Source organism: Leucopleurus acutus, assembly GCF_964270905.1.
Source record: "Leucopleurus acutus genome assembly, chromosome: 5".
NCBI classification, from domain to species: Eukaryota; Metazoa; Chordata; class Mammalia; order Artiodactyla; family Delphinidae; genus Leucopleurus; species Leucopleurus acutus.
The window spans coordinates 84,024,004-84,033,965 of record NC_139147.1 but is presented as its reverse complement, the minus strand read 5'-3'; the positions used below and the strand labels follow the sequence as shown (position 1 = coordinate 84,033,965).

Here is a 9,962-nt window from a genome sequence, read left to right as displayed (position 1 = left end):
AGCTTTAGGCTTTATTAAGATCAGGGCTATATAAGTTTCCTATTGGAAAGATATTTATTTTTAAAGTGAATGATAATCAAGGAATACATATCAGAACAATTTGCCTTGGAGCTGTAAATGTAGAGCTTATTTCACTACTTACATGTCTTACATGTAAAAGAAAAATGTAGGAACTGTTTGTTCTTTAATTGTTTGGTTCTTTAATTATCGAGCTGGTATCTCTAGGAAACAAAGGATCCCAAGTTTGAAAAGGCACAAAAATTTAATTAAAGATGAGATGCTTATATATAACACAGGGAACTCTACTCAGTACTCTGTAATGGCCTATATGGGAAAAGAATCTAAAAAAGAGTGCATGTATGTACATGTATAACAGATCCACTTTGCTGTACACCTGAAACTAACACAACATTATAAATCAACTACACCCCAATAAAAAAATTTTTTTAAATGAGTTGCTTAAAGGGATTTTACCTTGAAGCAGTTTAATTTGTCTGCATTGTAAGCTTGGAAGTGATTCTGCATTGTGCTGCATAAAAGCTGTTCGCAGACCAGAATTTTAAACTAAATATGAACAGTTTAGCATTTAGCCATGTGCTTTGAAAGTCATTTGATGGAGCCTTTATTTGTGTAACGTAATAATTTAAGCTTTTGACTTTTAGATCCAAAAGGTAGTTCTGGCACTTGGATACTACTACGTTGGAGCAACTTGTCATGCCTGCATTGTGTGGAACCAGTGTTCAAAATAAAATGCAAAAACTTCAGGCTGGTGGAGGAGGGAGCACATGATGTCCTGGTACTCCAGGGAGACCATTTGATATGTTAAATAGAATATATCATTGTAAGTATTGCCATATTTTTCCTAGGGCATATTTTAACCAGTGATATTTGGGTTATGGGAGGGAAAATAATTATCCTAATCATTTAAGCCAGTTGCCATGCATGAATATCTAGAGGTGATACTAATACTTTTCTTTAATAGGCTTTATTTTTTAGAACAGTTTTAGATTTATAGGAAGATTGAGAAGAGAGTTCCCGGCTTCCTATAGTGTTAACAGCTTACATTAGTATGGCACATTTGTTAAAATTAATGAACCAACACTGACACATTATTATGAACTAAAGTCCAGAATTTATTCAGGTTTCCTTAGTTTTCGCCTAATGTTCTTTTTCTATTCCAGGATCCCAATCAGGATACCACGTGACATTTAATTGTCATGTCTCCTTAAGCTCTTCTTGGCTGTAACAGTTATTCAAATATTCCCTTTTTTTTGATGACCTTCACCATTTTAAAAAAATTTATTTATTTTATTTATTTATTTTTGGCTGCATTGGGTCTTCATTGCTACATGTGGGCTTTCTCTAGTTGTGGCGAGCAGGGGCTACTCTGTTGCGGTGTATGGACTTCTCATTGTGGCGGCTTCTCTTGTTGTGGAACATGGGCTCTAGGCATGTGGGCTTCAGTAGTTGTGGCACACGGGCTCAGTAGTTGTGACTCGCGGGCTTTAGAGTGCAGACTCAGTAGTTGTGACGCACGGGCTTAGTTGCTCTGCGGTATGTGGGATCTTCCCGGACCAGGGCTCGAACCCATGTCCCTGCATTAGCAGGTGGATTCTTAACCACTGTGCCACCAGGGAAGCCCGACCTTCACCATTTTGAGAAGCACTGGTCAGATATTTAGTAGGATGCACTTGTGTTGGAATTTGTCTGATGTTTTTCTCAAGATTAGACTGTAGTTATGGGTGTTGGGGAGGAAGACCACAGAGGTAAAGTAACATTTTCATCTCATTCTATTCTATCTATTCTATCTCATTCTATTTCATCTCATTCTACCTCACCTGGCTGAGGTAGTTTGTCAGGTTTCTTCACATAAACTTATTCTTCCCCCCTCTCCTTCTGTACTGTAGTCTCTGGAAGGAAGTCTCTATGCACAACCCACTCTTAAGTAAGACTTTTTTTTTCTCTTTCCAAAATGGATCAAGATGCTTATTTTGGATGAAGCCAGTAAAAATGTTGAGCCAAAGGATTAAAGGTCAAATCCACGAGATTTACCAGAAATCAAATACAAGGACTCAGGTGTGCACGTGATTTTTCTGCAGCTGGCAGGTTGGGTTCATTGTTACAATATAGCTGTAAAGTGCTATATTGTCCTTTCCTCTGCCGAAAGCAATTGTGTCCTACAATCTCTGTCTAGCTCAGTTCTGTAGTAAGACAGGGACGCTTGGTCTCAAACATTATTTCTCTAACTATTATTATGAAAACTGTTATAATTGATATGTCAACATAGTCATTGTCTCTTTTTTAAGGTTGTGTTGCTTTCTGCCTTAGTGCCAATTGATATGCTGAAGACCTCAAAAAGTTCCTGAGGGTTTCCCTGGTGCCGCAGTGGTTGAGAGTCCGCCTGCCGATGCAGGGGACACGGGTTCGTGCCCCGGTCCGGGAAGATCCCACATGCCGCGGAGCGGCTGGGCCCGTGAGCCTATGGCCGCTGAGCCTGCACGTCCAGAGCCTGTGCTCCGCAACGGGAGATGCCACGGCAGTAAGAGGCCCGCGTACTGCAAAAAAAAAAAAAAAAAAAAAAGTTCCTGAGAAATCCATTTCAAATTCTAGTGAAGAAAGAAGAGCTGACCTCTGAAAAGGTGAGTATCTTATAATAATTTTGAAAGAGGGTAATGTTTTTCTAATTGATATACATAAAAATTATAGCCAGGATTATTTTTTTAACTTTCTTATTTAATCTCTGTGCTAAAATTGCAGTAACTAGTATCTGTAGTGTCTTAGTGCTTGTAATAAAGCTGACAGAGTAAACACAAGGAAAAAAACAACCATACCAGATAGTAGAAAAACTGCAGGTAACTCCAGGGTATTTTGTTCTAAGATTTGGTACAGAATTTAGGCAGAATTAATAGAATGAATTTCTCTAACTGGTTCCTTCCAATGGTAGGGATAGAGAAGTCAAATGGCTTTTTATTCTGACTCTGATCTGAATTAACATTTTCCTCTCTGAAATACTGTAGGGAAGGAATTGTATGCTCTTTGTGACATATGAGAGACCGGCCAGTAAACAGGCTGTTCTTTTTCAGAACACAGACAAAGGGTAGACTGGCTCTGAGAAAACGCATGCCAGGAATTTCAGTTCTGATGTGGCAAGAGCTGTTCTTGCCTAGTATTGCTACTTAAGACACTGTTAATTTCTAATTATTTCCTTAAAAACTGAAGCAGGATCTAGTTACAATGTAGCTGTGAAGTGCCGCATTGTCTTTGCCCCCTGCTCAAAATAAGACTGTTTCCTTTCAAGCCCTGTTAGCCATGGTGCTGTAGCAGCCAGGGATGCATGGTCTCATACACATGTACCAATTTAAACCCTGACTCAACAAATGACTCCTGAGAGTTAAGGCTTATTAATATTTTACAGGTGGTGGCAGAAAGAAAGAGACATTACCAAGAGGGAATTCAGATAAGGGACCAACCGCATTTTGATTACTACTGACTTACTGGCATTTAATTTAATTACAATATTTACCTACTAAAAGATGGTTTCAAGGGGAAGATTTTTCATCATCTTTGTCAGCTCAAGCTACGTGGGGGAATAAAGACCATACTCCAGTGAGCTGTGTGATATATATGCAGTTCGCTACTATTTTGTGCCCTGAAAGATTGTATAGAAGTTGCTTTTTGAATCAGAATTTGAACAGATATTATCATATCTCAGGCTCATGATTTTTATGTACAACTGATGTCTATGGTTATAAACTATGACTTGCCCACTACTTATGAAAACTGTATTTTCAGTTTAGCATTTGTCATCTTCATTGAATTACTTGCTTTTATTCTGGAAAAATAAATTCATGTGTTGCTTTTCAAGTATGATTTTGTCAGCCAGACAACCTTGAATCAGGAAATGTAGTAACACGTAAGTCGTATTTAAATTGTACTTGGAAATATTCGTGGTTAAACAGAACACAGTGGGAAAACAATGTGAAATGTAGCCCAGATTTTGGACCCTACAGAGTAGATATTCAAAGGGAAAATCAATAATGCTGTTAGATCTGGTTGTCTTAACTTACACGAGTCTTTTTTTTTTTTTAAGTCATGTTGCTCATGTCTTGTGCTTTCTTGGTGATTCCTCTGTAATTAAGGTTTTTCTCAGCATTTTCTGGTGGCAATTTATATTGACCCTGGCTTAGTTACAGTAGCTTTATCACTAAATAAATTGAATTATGTCTTGCTACTAATATAAAAATAACTTGTCAAAAAATATAGTAGTTGGTAAGAATAGATAATGAGGTGATGCTCAGACATGGCACTGGCCTGATTTAGGACATAGATTCATAAGTGAAATAGCATGTTGTTTGGTTAAGGAGCAAGTCAGTATTCTCATATTTGTTTTCCTCTTGTACTGGTTATTTGGTATTTTAAGTTGCTCCAGCCAAGACATTTTTGATTGGTTCTATCATCTGTTTTAGTAGAAAGCTATGGTGGTAAACATATCTCAGGCATCTGCTACAGTGTATGAGGTGACCTGAGCAGAAAGCAATGATAAATATGGGTTACCATAATAAGTTTTTAGAGGTTTCCCCCACACTGGAGAAAGTTTTAAGTCCTGGATCAAATCTGTCCAATAGAACTTTCTGTAGTGAGGGAAATGTTTTATATCTGCACTGCCCAACACAGTAGTGACAGGCCATGTGCGGCTACTGAAATATGATTAATGCAACTGAGGAGCTAAATTTTCATTTTAGTTTAAATAACCACATGTAGCTAGTGGCTATTGCATTGGACAGCATAGTCCTAAACAATAGTTAACATTCCAGAGTTTATATTTTCAGTTTAGAGTTCCAAAATTGTGTCAAAATGGATTACACAGCTGTTCCTTTTGTTTCATCCCTGGTATTTATGTTTGTCCCAGGCTGACACCTGCTCTTGGCCCACTTCGGTAGGGGCTTTAATTTCACTACCCCAAACACAATACTGTCATCTGCTCTGTAAGTAATAACACTCAAGCCACCTGATAGAATCTGATCTTGCAACCAGAAGAATCTTTTTGAGCTAACCACAAAAGATATCTTTTCTTTTTCTCTAGATATTGTGACTAGGATCTAGTACTCCAATTAGAAGTCCTCTAAGTATAATCTTGGCAAATAAACAGCCACTGATGGTTAACAAGTAGCTCATATCATTAGTACTTTATGTAGTACTTGATAAGTGATATTCTGATTAATAATTTTTCTTTTGTTCAGAATTGGCAGTGGGAGTCAATTTGGGAGGAAGGCTGTGGCCTTAAACATTGAAGAAAAGAAGAAGATTCTTTGTGACACTGAGCCTTTCTACAATACTACACTGGAGGAAATGCCAATGAATGTGGATGACCTAATTTAATTCCTGGGATGAAATGGTTTTGAATGTAGTGCTTGCTGTTGGTGAATAGGCAATCACAAGGTGCATCATGCTTCTTTTGGGGGAAATATTTGAAGTTCTGTCTCAATGCTCATAACAGATCAAAAATATAGATTTTGATAGCAAAGCAACTTCAGCCATGAGCTCATGTGAGGAAAGTCATTGGCTTTATCCTCTTTAGAATTAGACTGTTGGGGTAGCTATAAAAGATGGGTTTGTACCCAATCGAAAAATGGGCAGAAGACCTAAATATACATTTCTCCAAAGAAGACATACAGATGGCCAACAGGCAAATGAAAAAAGTCTTAACATGGCTAATTATCAGAGATATGCTAATCAAAACTACAATGAGATACTGCCTCACACCAGTCAGAATAGCCATCATTAAAAAGTCTACAAATAGCAAATGCTGGAGAGGGTGTGGAGAAGAGGGAACCCTCTTACACTGTTGGTGGAAATGTAAATTGGTGCAGCCACTATGGAGAACAGTATGGAGGTTCCTCAAGAAACTAAAAATAGAATTACCATATGATCCAGCAATCCCACTCCTGGGCATATATCCAGACAAAACTATAATTCAAAAAGATACATGTACCCCTATGGTCATAGCAGCACTATTCACAATAGCCAAGACATGGAAACCACCTAAATGTCCACCTAGAGATGAATGGATAAAGAAGATGTGGTACATATAATACAATGGAATACTACTCAGCCATAAAAAAGAATGAAATAATGCCATTTGCAGCAACATGGATGGAACTGGAGATTATCATACTAAGTGAAAAAGTCAGAAAGAGAAAGAAAAATACCATATGATATCACTTATATGTGGAATCTAAAATATGACACAAATGAACCTACCTACAAAACAGAAACAGACTCACAGACATAGAGAACAGACCTGTGTTTGCCAAGGCAGTGGGGGTGGGGAGAGGAGAGATGGATTGGGAGGTTGGGGTTAGCAGATGCAAACTATTATATACAGGATGGATAAACAACAAGGTCCTACTGTATAGCACAGGGAACTACATTCAACATCCTGTGATAAAACATATTGGAAAAGACTATGAAAAAGAATACATATTTATGTATAACTGAATCACTTTGCTGTAGAGCAGAAATTAACTCAACATTGTAAATCAACTATACTTCAATTTAAGAAAAAGATGAGGTTGTAAATCTTAGAATTTTATCTCCTAGTTCTCTACACATGGTTATATTGAGTGTTCACTATCATTTAATAATATACTTGTTGACTGAAAGATACGTGCTGTAGAAAAACAGCCAATTATATTAAACTAGTATATCTGCTGTTATTGTGTTAGTCATTAGACTGAATGGAACTAACTTTAAAATAATTTTTTAAGAAAATATTTGAATTTATTTTGTTTGGTATCGTTTTTATTCAGTAAGGCATTTTATTAGTGGTAAGTGTAAACTAGAGTCTTTTGCTAAACACCAGCAACAATCATGTCCTACAGTTAAATCTCAGAAAAATTGCTGTATTGTATATTGAATTTTCAATAAATTAAAATGACGTATTTTTTCTTTAAAGTTGTTTGGTCCTTATTCCTTAAAGATCTGTACTTCTTGCCATAACTCCATATTTGCAAAGGAAAAGGTTAAAACAGCACTGTAGTAAATATTTTACTCTAGTTGTAAAACTACAGAGGACACAATGAACGTGGCTTTTCATAAAAAGTTTTAATAGTTCCAAGTTAGCTGCTACATGGCAGTAGCACAAAGACTCATCAACTGCAGATTTCATCAGTACTATCTACTAAGCATTATCTGCTTCTTTGAGAAAAAAGAAGCATTAGAATGTAAGATTCCTCCCTCTTCTGGTATGGCAAACATTTCCTTGTATATGCCATGTAGCTACTCAACAGCAAATTTTTTGTTAATAAGCAGTAAATTTCTTTTTCCATAACAATAACATGGAGTTGCTATAGTAGATTCCATTACAGAAGGAATGAGTATGATCCTTGTTTTCTCCTTCTCACAAATTACTTATTAAGTAATCTTTTTTCTTGACCACAGTTTATAATTTGTCAAAAGAACAATGCTGACAGACAGTGACTATTCCACCAGTTGCTTTGATTGGTATCAGATAGGAAAAAAAATATGGTAATGAATTTCTAGGGAAAAGCAGCACCCTTGTCCTTTCTCAGTCCTAGAACTGATGCTTGCCACTGTCGACTGGAAAATAATGTACAGTGTAAGACCAGTGAGTTTCAGTTTTATTCAGGGACCTTACTGAGGACTATAGCCTGGGCTATAGCCCAGAGCTTTTCAGATAGCTCTGAGGAACTGCTCTGAAGAGGTAGGGATTGGGGGAGCCAGTATATATATGATTTTTTTGGCTGGGAAATACACGTAGTCAAGCATATATATTGGTAAAAGATTACTGCTAATTACATGTACAGAAAAAACCCAAATATCTCAAGATGATTATTTTTGTGCTTATCTATATATGGGAAGATGCAAGAATCTGGGGTCATTGAAATTCTTCCTTACATATGCATCTTAACTACTTAGGGGCCCATATATTCAAAAAACAAGATGCTTCATCCTGAATTGCTTTCAGGGTGTAACATCCTTTGTTTACACAACTTATCATAAAACTGCTGATGTGGCAAATAAGACAAATGCCAGAATCCTTGGAAGTATCAAATGAATTAAAAGTCACCACTGTCTTCAGTAAGTAAATTTTTGAAAGGAGATCCTAAAGAATGAGATGTAGGGGATGGTATCTACCTTAACATCTGTTCCCTACAAAGACTGGAAGGCAGGTGGAGAGAACTACATAAAGATTAGACAAAATCCAACAAACATAACGTGTTGTATTAGGGAAAGGTATAAATAACTACAGAATTTACCAAAAGGCCTGCACAGCCCTGCTTAAAAATGTGGATTTTATTCAGAATCAAAGTCAACTATTATCTCCATCTAAAGACATCTCTGATTATTTTCTTGAACTCAACAGCTTCCTCCACAACACTTCTGCCCCACTCTCACTTTTCTCCCTCCTATGTATGTGGCCCTCTGCTATGCTCTTGTCACTCTTCTTAGGCTTCCTATGTGCTCCTCCAAGCATTAGACCAACCACTCCCTGGATGTTTTCAGTCTGCTGACTCTGGCACTACAATATGTTCAAAACTAAACTTACCATATTTCTCCAGTAATGCTTAGCTCATTACTTTGTACCTCCTCTTATCTAGACTTTGGCAGTGGTCTCCAAATTTGCCTCCCTGCCCTTGGTCTTGCTTTATTCAATCCATTTACCACTCAGCCCCCAGAGTGACCTCATAAAAATATAAATTATTCAATAGCTTTCCTTTTTTGCCTGGGATAAAGTCCAAAGTCAATAGCTTTCCTGCCCTTGGTGTTGCATCCAAAAAGTTATCACCAAACCCAAAGTCATCAAGATTTTCTCCTATGTTATTTTCCAGGAGCTTTATAGTTTTGTGTTTTATATTTAGGTCTGTAATCCATTTTGAGTTAATTTTTCTGATAGGTATAAGGTCTAGATTCATTTCTTTCCATGTGATGTCCAATTGTTCCAGCACCATTTGTTGAAAAGACTATCTTTTCTCCATTGCATTGCCTTTGCTCCTTTGTCAAAGATCAGATCAATATAATTGACTATATGTAGCTCTATTCCTGGGCTTTTGTAAGGGAAACTATTTTTCTCCTCTACTCACAGAATACTTCACTTCTAGGCACTTCCAAGTCATCAGATGTTGGGTTTTTTCAGTCTCCATACAGGATTTCATATCCGATTCTTCACCATGCCTGCTGTAATCTGTTGGCAGTGATGTAACAAAATACCACAGACTGGGTGGCTTATAAACAACAGAAATTTATTGCTCACAGTTCTGGAGGCTGGAAGTCTGAAATCAGGGTGCCTGCACAGTCAAGTGAGGACCCTATTCCTGGTCAAAGACTTCTAATTGTATCCTCACATAGCAGATGGGAAAATAGAGCTCTCTTGGGCCTCTTCTATAAGGGCACTAATCCCATTCATGAGGGCTCCATCCTTGGGACCTAACCAAAAGGCCCCAGCTACTAATACCATCACATGGGGCTTTAGGATTTTAACGTATGAATTTCAGGGAGACACAAACATTCAAACCATAGTAATGCCCAATCCCCAATTCTTTTCTATCTATTGTGCAGAATGTACTGTTTTGGTTTTTAAATTTCCTAATCCAATTGTAATAGTCCTTCCATCTGTCATTAAAATAACACAATCATTTAGCCTTCCTTTAAGATGATGTCTACATCATGCCAGCTTTGGTATGGTCATCGTTCTCATGATCATTATCTGAACTCTTAGCAAATACTGTCACACATTCATAGTGTCAAAATTAAATTAGCACTATCTCAACACAAAGCACAATTGTCAATCTACAGGCCAAGTCAAAGACAACTGCTAACACTGACACTCCAAATACATTTAGGTTGTACACTTCAGGTGCATCACTTAGAGTAATGCACAAATAGATAATCAATTATTGTGACTGCAAATCATGATTGCCAACATCAGCAGCAAGGAACAA

At 37.3% G+C, this 9,962-nt stretch overlaps 1 long non-coding RNA gene across 2 annotated transcripts; it reads left to right on the top strand.

The window, feature by feature from the left end:
- The first annotated feature begins 603 nt into the window (after nucleotides 1–603).
- On the top strand, nucleotides 604–6,874 carry LOC309962367. 2 transcript variants are annotated; one of them, XR_014326240.1, is made up of 3 exons: nucleotides 604–841; nucleotides 2,329–2,639; nucleotides 5,241–6,874. It is a non-coding gene; the product is annotated as an uncharacterized lncRNA (long non-coding RNA). The 2 variants fall into 2 exon arrangements; XR_014326241.1 differs by having other exon boundaries at nucleotides 2,307–2,639.
- The last annotated feature ends 3,088 nt before the right edge of the window (nucleotides 6,875–9,962 follow it).